This window comes from Lutra lutra, chromosome X, assembly GCF_902655055.1.
Source record: "Lutra lutra chromosome X, mLutLut1.2, whole genome shotgun sequence".
Classification (NCBI taxonomy): domain Eukaryota; kingdom Metazoa; phylum Chordata; class Mammalia; order Carnivora; family Mustelidae; genus Lutra; species Lutra lutra.
The window spans coordinates 17,851,290-17,861,249 of NC_062296.1; positions in this window are offsets into that span (position 1 = coordinate 17,851,290).

Consider the following 9,960-nt stretch of genomic DNA (forward strand, 5'->3'; position numbering starts at 1 on the left):
ACAACAGCATGGGGGCCCGAAGAAAGAGCTAGAGCTGATTTCTCCCCTAATAATCGTCCCTGTCATTCTGCAGGAAGGTTTTTATTTAATATGGCAAAAATAATTAATGTTTCTGAGACCAGGTTTTAGGCCTGCAGGGAGGAGAGGACTGTTATAATGTCCATTCTTCCTCTCTGGAGGCAAGAGGGATTATAAGCTTTCATTTTTTTAATATGTTTATTTTTGAGATTTTATTTTCTTTTATTATTTTCTTTTTCAAGAGGGAAGGGGAGGGGCAGAAGTGGAGGGAGAGAAAGACTCCTGAGCAGGCTCCCCCTGGTAAATCAGAAAGTCAGGACCAGAAGCGAAGCTCTTTATTGTTCCAATTCTGTAGCATCATTGTCTCGCCCAGCACTGGTAACACGTACGTGCTGTTCCCATAGGCTTCTCAGGACCTCTCTGGCCTGCGGTCATATTTGACATACTTCAGTGCCCAGAACATGGCCCGAGCCAGCCAGTGTTGGTACAGCTAAATGGTTGGGATGAAAATGGATAACCATACCCCATTACAAACCATGGACCACTCCGCTATCTTTTACCAACATTTCATTTTACCCAATAGCCGGTCTTGTTTCACTTTCCATGCATGCCGTTCCCTGCCCTTCCATATTTTTTCTTCCTCTAGTTCAGAATCCAGTTTCACAGCCAGTTAGTGGCTTTTCATTTTTGAACTGTTTATTCTACCCCCTGATTTCAACTTCCTACGTGTGAATTTGGGGAAGACGACTATTTTGTCCTTAGAATAGCCCTGGCAGCTGGAAAGTTGTCCCATCGTGTTGGAAGTTTCCAGGCTTCCTTCTCATCTGAATGCACGTGTGAACCTCCAGCAGCTCAACTATGGCACTTGAACAAGATTAAATCAGGGCATAACCCTTGGACTCCCTAGCCTGGAGAAGGGAGGCTCCTGCTGGCTCGTCCCGCCATCTTGGTTTGATGACTGCCTGAGGCAGGGCTCTCACAGGCTCACCGAGCAGGCCATCGTTGCTGTCCAGCAACATTGTCCAGCCCATTGTCCAGCCCCTGTTGCTGGACACCTCCAATTTTTAGCAGATTTATTTTTTTCAAAAGGAATACATATAGACAATAAGAATTCAAATAATAAAGCATTATATAACGTCTTAAAAAACCACATATATTCCATAATTCCAACCCCCATAGATATGTATTATTAAAGATTTCATCTATATCCTTCTAGGCTTTCTTTCTCTGCGTACGTATATTCACACCCATGAGCTTATACCAAACATACAATTTTGTAACGTGAATTTGGCCTCATTAGGTTAAGCCTAAATCTGCCTTCCTTGAATTCTCACCCACAATTCCTGGCTTCCCCAGGAAGGCCAGCAGGAGAGGAAGCTGATCTTCAACGCTAGTTTTCAATCACTGACTCTTGCCCCTTTCTGGATTTTCTTGGTGTCGTTCCAAACAGCTCCTTCGGCCCAGTCAGGCCTGCTCTGCGCTCCGGCGGGTGTGGTGCTCCTGTGCTGTCCTGCTGGTCGCTGAGCCCACGGGGCCGCTGGAGCCCGAGCACAGTGGAGCCTGGGGGTTTATGTTTCCACAGAAGCCCAAGTCCTCCCCCAGAGCAGTCCTAGAACTCGGACACTTGCTTGGAAGCCGCGGTACACACTGTCTGGAGGGTGAACTGGGGGCCACCTGGACCCCCCCAGAGGTTTGTGAGTCTCTTCTATCCCCTACTTGTGTCACTGATTTTTTTTTTAAAGATTTTATTTATTTATTTGACAGAGAGAGATCACAAGCAGGCAGAGAGGCAGGCAGAGAGAGAGGAGGAAGCAGGCTCCCTGCTGAGCAGAGAGCCCGACGCGGGGCCTGAACCCAGGACCTGGGATCATGACCTGAGCCGAAGGCAGCGGCTTAACCCACTGAGCCACCCAGGTGCCCCTGTGTCACTGATTTTTTAACTTTTGATTTTACTTGTCTGTGTATTGGGGCAGACACTATACACCGTGTGTGTGTGTGTGTGTGTTTGTGAGAGAGAAAGAGAGCGCGAGAGAGAGTGTGTGTATGTGTGTGTGAGAGAGAGAGAGAGTATGTGTGTGCAGTGTAAGTGTGCGTGCGTACTAGGGTGGAGACACCTTCTTCTTGCCAAGGCCACATGTTTGAAAGTCCTCTTTTGAAGTTGCTTTCGAGCCAGTTTATGTACCATATACAAAAATTAGCCTCGTTTCTTTATAGTCACACCTTGTTTGGAACCAAAAATAATGTTCTTCAGCTTCGTCACCCACCTCATTCACGAGATTTGCTGCCAAGTGGCTTTTAGCTGTTTCCAAAAATCAAATCTGCCTCCAGGAAACAAAGGCCTTCCTGAGAAGATTCCAAAGAATGTGCTATGGGCTATGGAGGGTTTTTTTCCCAAAGAAAAGTTCTAGAGAATTTGAAGACAATGTCTCACTGGTCTGGATACAGGTCTGCTAAGGAACCAACAAAATATGCTCAATACTTGTCATTCACTTTTCTATATTTAGAAATGAATATATTGACTTTGATTCACGGTAAAAATAGAATACAAGGGGCCCTTGGGTGGCTCAGTCATTAAGCGGCTGGCTTCGGCTCAGGTCGTGATCCCAGGGTCCTGGGATCGAGCCCCACATTGGGCTCCCTGCTCAGTGGGAAACCTGCTTCTCCCTTCCCCACTCCGCCTGTGTTCCCTCTCACTGTGTGTGTGTCTCTCTCTGTCAAATAAATAAAATCTTTTTTTAAAAATTCGAATACAAGGCTGGCATGCCGTTGGTGTTTAGTGTTTGATGAACACAGTATTCATTATATAAGCATTTATTTAGCAAAGCTTTGTGCCAGACCCCGTGTCATGTGGGTTTCATTCACATCTATTGAAGGAGACAGGCAAGAAATCATGGTACAGGGGGCGCCCGGCTGGCTCTGTTGGTGGAGTGTGAGACTCTTGATCTGGGGGTTGTGAGTTTGAGCCCCACTCTAGGTGTAGAGATGACTTAAAAATAAAATCTTAGGGGCATCGGGGTGGCTCAGTTAGTTAAGTGACTGCCTTCGGCTCAGGTCATGATCTCAGAGTCCTGGGATCAAATCATGCATTGGGCTCCCTGCTCAGCAGGGAGTCTGCTTCTCCCTCTCTCTCTGCCTGCTACTCCCCCTGCTTGTGCTCTGTGTGTCAAATAAATAAATAAAATCTTAAAAAAAATAAAATACAATCTTTTATGTCCAGTGTTTGCAGAAAGCATAGAAGATAACTTGAAGAAAGTGTCAAAGTTGTCAAGATTACCAAAGGGGCAGAGTGTCTCAGGCAGAGCAGCAGGACCTGGGTTCCATAGTGGACCACACCCAAGGCCCTTCCTTGGTGAGCCATGCAATACACCAGGGTGCCTGTCCTCAGAGAGGGGAGAGGGAGACTGTGCGGGGTGCATGGGGTTTTACCTAGTACCTTGAAGCAATGACAATATGTACACCCAGCAGTGTGGCTATTTCTTAAAGTCATATATAGTATGAGTAAAAAAAAAAGGCAAGAAACAGAATGGACTATATAGCATCTCACCATAGAAACGAATTAAGATATAGTCACAGAGGACAGCACACATTTCCCAAAAATACACGCACGCCGAGGGATATACATGGGCCACATTAAACTGGTTGCCTTGGCGTGAGTGGGTTTTGGGCATAAAAAGGAATAGCGACCAAAGTTGAAGGAAGAGACAACGTGTTTAAGAGCTCTTTGGGGCAGATGATAATTAGATGGCTTTCTTTTGGGGTGAAAACCCCCAATTCCCAGCACCATTAGACAATGAAATTGTTACACTTCTTCTGCTTCGTTGGAGTCCTAAACTCACCATGATACGCCAACACCTTCATTTTACAGAGAGAAACTGAGGCCCAGAGAGGCTGAGAGATCCAACTAAAGTCACAAAGCAAGGTGGGTGCCAAGTCAGGACGGACTCAGAGCCTTGGCCGTCACATTATATACAACGGCATCCCCTTGAGAGCGGAATTCAGAAACGGTGACACTGGGGAGCCAGAGTCAAGACCGTCTTCGGAAATCTGCGTGCATACGAACAGACTTAGTTGTACTGATCTACATTTTGATTCTCGTGGCAGTTAAAAAAAAAAAAATCTCTTATCTAACAAAACACATTGCCTTTCCAAATGAATGCGTTCAAGCCAGGGCCTGCTTCGAGACGTTGAACGTTGCCCTTACAAATTGGAACCCGGGGTGCAGGAATTCCATCACCCTCCTGAAGGCTCCGTGTCACAACAGAGGCATTGTTCTCCTTCCTCATGCCGTTTGGTTTCGTGCCTTTTCTGTAAGATGTTAGGTATTTATTTTGTTTTGCTGGGGCTTTTGTAATCAGTCTAGACATGGGCCTACACCGACCCATCCAGGAGGCAGATAAAACTCCCACAGTGGGATGAGGTAACCCCCTTCGTGCTGTTTTCTCGGGGGAGGGCAGAGCAGCAGCTCCCCTCAGCCAGCCCCCAAGCCAGAATGTTCAGGAAAACGACTAGGGAATGCACTGAATTCGCTAATGAAGCTGGGAGGACGTGTTCGGTCTCTGAACATACTCCCAGTCCCACGGTAATCTTCATTCTGTACCTGAGATGAGTCGGCTGCCCACTTGGTTGTCTACATGGTGTCTCGGTGCAAATGAAAAGTCTCTCTCTGCGGGGGTCAGAGCGACTGCTTACTTGCGAGCTTCCGCGACTGAGGATTTGTAGACTTGACTTTACCCTGAGTAAGCAAAGGTACATATACCAAGACAACAAACCAGGAGGGCAATAGAGCACAGGTTACCTTGATTTAACAGAAGTGGGTTTCCCCTGCCCTCTTTATGCAAATTGTTTTTTAATTTTTTTTCTTGTCGCAGAACAAATAGAGGCCTGACTTATGTTTCACAGTTCACAGGGCTGATTACATTTACTTCATTGTCAATGGATAGTAATGCTGTTTCACCCTTCTGGAAAATCTAAAAACGTTCATCCTTCCCTCAGAGCCTCCCTGACACCATCTCTGTGACAGGAGAAGCTTCTGGAACACAGGCAATTTCGAATAAGAATGCCTCTTCATGGGGGACCTGGGTGGCTCATTCCGTGAAGCATCCAATTCTTGATCTCAGCTCAGGTCTTGATCTCAGGGTCATGAGTTCAAGCCCCACGTTGTCTTTAAAAAAATTTTTTTTTAAATTCTAAAAGAAGAATGCGTCTTTAGCTTGCCGTCAGTGAAACCATTCAGCCCAGGATCTCGCATGGCCCCGAGCTCCACGTCTTACACAAGGCAGTGCCGCCGAAGCTCGTGGAATGAAATGTCAGTGGCCACCAAGCACCAGCCAAATGGGAAATCTGACCATAATCCTCAGGTCTGACCTGAGGACCGACTGCCAATAGAGTGCCCATTAGTAACCTTACTTTGGCTTGTTTCATTTGGACTGGTATCATAGTGTTTCCTGCCATTTTTTACCAACAAGAAAGTTTAGTCTCTCACAATTTCTAGAACTTGTATACGGCTACGGTTGCAAAAATGCAACAGGGCAAAAATGTTATCTAGGAACAACAGCAAAAACAGGGTTCTTTGCAAGCAGCCACGGACTGTCTAAACTTCCAAGTGAATGTCCTTTCTAACCCCTTATTTAGAACAATCAGAGTCCCAAACTGTCCAAGAAAAGATTTGGTGCTTTTCCAATATGTTTTGTTGAGTGTATCTGGCTGGATTTGAATTCTGGGAATATTAGTAAACTGTATATGTCTTCATACAGAAAGCCAAGGGCATTTTTTTTTTCCAAATTTGTTGGACTATAAAGAGTTTGCCACATTACATTTTCAGCCTGGAAGCTCCTCTTTAAAGGCTGTCCTTCTATTATCATGAATATTTATAACTCAGTTTTGGGGCCCTAACAAATTAGAATCTGTCCAAATTGATCAACCCAAAGTCTCCTTTCCAAGGGTAGGTTTGCCTTCCCTCAGCTCTTGAAGTGCTGATAAACTTTGGTAGTTTCTCTCTCATCAAAATGGTTCTTTCTAATGTCAGTGGTCTCAGTTCCTGTGATTTCAGACAACCATTTAGTCCTGTGACCCCTAACCACAGAAAATCCATGGTTCCCTGGCATGGACCCCTCATGTGAGCTCTGAGAAAACCTTAGAAAAGTGTAGAAGTTTTAGTCAGTATCCTGTCATTGCCCATCATCGGGTCAGCCAACATATCAATAAGAACATTATAAGGGCGCCTGCGTGGCTCCGTCGGTCATGCATCCCACTCCTGATTTTGGCTCAAGTCATGATCCCAGGGTCCTAGGATACAGCCCACATGGGGCTCCAGGCTGGCGCCTGCTTAAGGAGTCCCTCTCTCTCTCTGTCCGTCCCCCCATTTGCACTTTCTCTCTTTCTAAAATAAATAAATAAATCTTTAAGAAAAAGAGCATTATAGTACATTCTCATCACAGGGAAAAAAATGTTCTTAACTATATGAGATGATGGATGTTAACTAAATTTCTCATGATAATCATTTCATGGGCTTCACATAAATCAAACCATCATGTTGTGCACCTTAAACTTATGCAGTGTTAGAGGTCAATTGCATCTCCATAAAACTGGGAGAAACCATTATGTATTATGTTCTTAAGTCCTGTACTGCCTAGTCAAGGCTTGTCCTGAGGCTTACGTGAAGGGATGGACAGGACAGCATTTGGAATGTTTGGATCTATCCACTAGAGGATTCAAAAGAACAAGTATCAGATTTTCGATGTGATGAACGCTAGGTCCGCAGAGTAGGAAGCCTCAGCTGTGTGGGGCCTTTGCACCTGCCCAGGACCCCCTGACCTCATAAAAGACCCTCCTGTCTGGGTGAGGTGTCTCCTCAGCCTCAAATGGGCAGTGGTCCTCGCATCAAAAGAATCTCTCTGAGACATCACAAGAAAAGGCTTATGACTTCCAAACCCCCTCCCTGGTCACCCTCTTCCAAGCATTTCATGCTTAAACCTGGAACGTCACCTTGAAGAAAGAGTTGAAGGTGGATACTAAGAGTTGAACACTGGCTTCCCTGGAAGCCAAGAATCAATGTTCCTTGGAAGGGAGTGTCACTGAAAATGGTCGGCCGGGGCCAACAGCCCACATGACCACTGCGAAAAAACGGTTGTTAATCTGTCTTATCTCGTCCCTTATTTCTTCTGAAATAGCCCTTTTACAGCCTTGTCAAGGCGGTAGGAATCCAGTCCCCCTGTCTTTTGTATCTAGACACTCATGATTCGTTTTCGGTTGTCTTCCAACACCTCTCTTGCTGGTCGTTCATGTTTCATCCCTTTGTTAGGGCGGGACGTGAGGCCCAGTGGGATCCCACCCATGACAGTCACCCCCAGGAGATATCGAAATCCAGCTGAAGTCACCAATCAACTGTTAGTCACAACCGAGGTTTCTGAGAGGGCCTGTGCTCAGTACAAAGATGAGTATCACTTACAGCCCAGCAGGGACCGGGGAGCGGAACGCGGATTGTCTAAAGATCAGGTTATATATAGCCAAACCGTGAGGGGAGCTCAGGCTTCCCAAGAGTTGACCAGAACAGCTGAAGGCTGTGCTTTGAGCCGGCCACAGACCTAAGGAAAAAGGTACTCATGTTCTCCAAGGCCCTGCCAGGCCTGTCCACCCAATTAATCCTAACGAGAGCTTGAGTTACAGGGTGACTTTTCCCAGCAGTGAGGCAGGAAGTCCACCCGCTCATGTACCCACATCTGACACCCCCTTCCCAGCAGGAGCCTACGGCTTGCAGGGGGGAAGCTTCTTGCAGGGGGGAAGCTTCCCAGTGATTCCTGCCCACGTGTGTTTGGGCTTGGCTGTGCAGCCGGCTCCCCCTCCTCATCTCTAAGCCACAGGCCTTGCTCTTGTTGCTTGAGAAAACACCTTTCAGCCTGGTCTGTGCTCTGAAGCTCAGTGAGTCACAGGCCTTCTCACACGATCTGGCCCCAGCCCTTCCAGAAGTCTGGATTCCCAAGCGGGAGGGAGCCAGCAAGCAGATGCGTTTCAGCCTGGAGGTCCTCTGAGGATCCCGCCTTCCTTTTTGGCCTTGGGCTCTCGAGGGCACGCAGAGCGGCTGGGCCCAACCTCCCCCACTGCTGAGGATGGCCCCAGAAGGGCCATCCGTAATGTTCCCTGGGAGTCCAGAAGCAACCGGGAGCTTCCGAGCAGGCAGTCGGCCAGGACTGGTTTCCACTGCCGTCCACATTCTTCCTCTCTGAGTTCTCCGGAAGCTGCAGAGCTTAGTGTTTCTTATCCAAAAATCTTCTGGCATTTTTTATTTGTAATAATTCCAAACCCACCGAACATTCTTATAACAACTGAGATTGGGGAGAGAGGGTGGAAAAAAAGAATCAGTTAGATGATTAAGGGCACACTTACTCCTAGGTGCTGATTTTCAAAGGGAAATGGATTTGAGCTCTCAGGGGGGTTGATTTCCTGCCTGAGCCCCCACACAGCTTTTCTCTTGTTAATCAGGGTGGCTGCTTTAGATGGTGGAGGTGTAGGATTTGGGGTTGTGGGTGGGGGGAGGGGCGCTGGGATCTGGCAAGGCTGGCCAGGGTCTGGGGGTAGCTGAGCTTAAACCTCTCGCACAAGGGCACTGGCAGAACTTGCTGCTGCTGCTAGCCCAAGGCCCAGAGGGTGGGTTTCCTCACTCTTGGCACGGGTTGTTCTGCGTGCTGCATCCAGAAAGAGATGGAAATCATCCAGGGGCAGAGCAAACAGGCCCTCGAGGTCAACTAGCCCAATCCCCTCAGCCAACAGATGGAGAAAGTAAGGCCCCCGGGTAAAGGAGGGACAATGGGATGGTTCTAGAGCCTAGGGCCTCCTGGCTTTCAGTCCAAGACTCATCTGGTCCTAGCCCATGAGCAGGATCAGAAACAAGACAGCATCTGGCAGGCCAGAATTTGGAACTTACTCCATATCAGAGTCCCTGGTTTCTTATCTCTAACCCCTCCTGTCACCAGGGCTTGTGACAAAAATCAGACCAATAAATAACTGCAGAACCTTTAAATTGCCTGAAGACTGGAAGACAAGTACTAGAGCAGTCTACAGGGAACCTATTAGAATAGGCCTTTCCTATGAGTCCTGCTTTCAGGGCTTGAATTTTCCTTAGAGAAACAGATGGAGATTCATTTCAAGGGCCAAGGAGAAGAAAAAAGCACATTTACTTAAATGGCATATGGTCTCTTTCTTCTTCAGTGACTCAGGGACAGGCTCTTGCCTTTGCCCCTGGGAGCTTAGTAATGCACCTATCTGGAGACCTGCTTCTCACATGTCTGCTCAGTCCTTCATTACAGGGAGGGAGAATTCAATTGCTGCTTCCAGAAACCATTTTCCAAGAATAACAACATATCTGGCCCAATTTAATGCTTTCACTTCCACTTGCTGGCAAAATAAAGAGGCTGGGCATTCCCTTTTATCCACCCCCATCACTGAGGTTTGGCTAAGACCCTTCTCTGGAAACCTCAGCTCAAGAAGAGGTTCACACACTTGGTTTTTAAAGCCAAGTGAGATGTTGACAAAGGCAAGTAGGTATAAGTGAAGAGAAACTAATACCCTCCCTACAGTAGGAGCTAATAAGATTAGAACCATAGGGACGCCTGGGTGGCTCAGTTGGTTAAGCAGCTGCTTTCGGCTCAGGTCGTGATCCCAGCGTCCTGAGATCGAGTCCCACATCGGGCTCCTTGCTCGGCAGGGAACCTGCTTCTCCCTCTGCCTCTGCCTGCCACTCTGCCTGTGCGCTCGCTCGCTCTCTCTCTCTGACAAATAAATAAATAAAATCTTAAAAAAAAAAAAGATTGGAACCATAAGCCCAACAATGCTAAGTGATGGGGCCACAAGGACTTGGCTCAGCCCGGGCCTCAGTGAGCCATTCTAGAGGCCCTGGTGTCTCTTTGAGTATAAGGAACACTGCCTGTGAGATTGTGGGGAGGAACT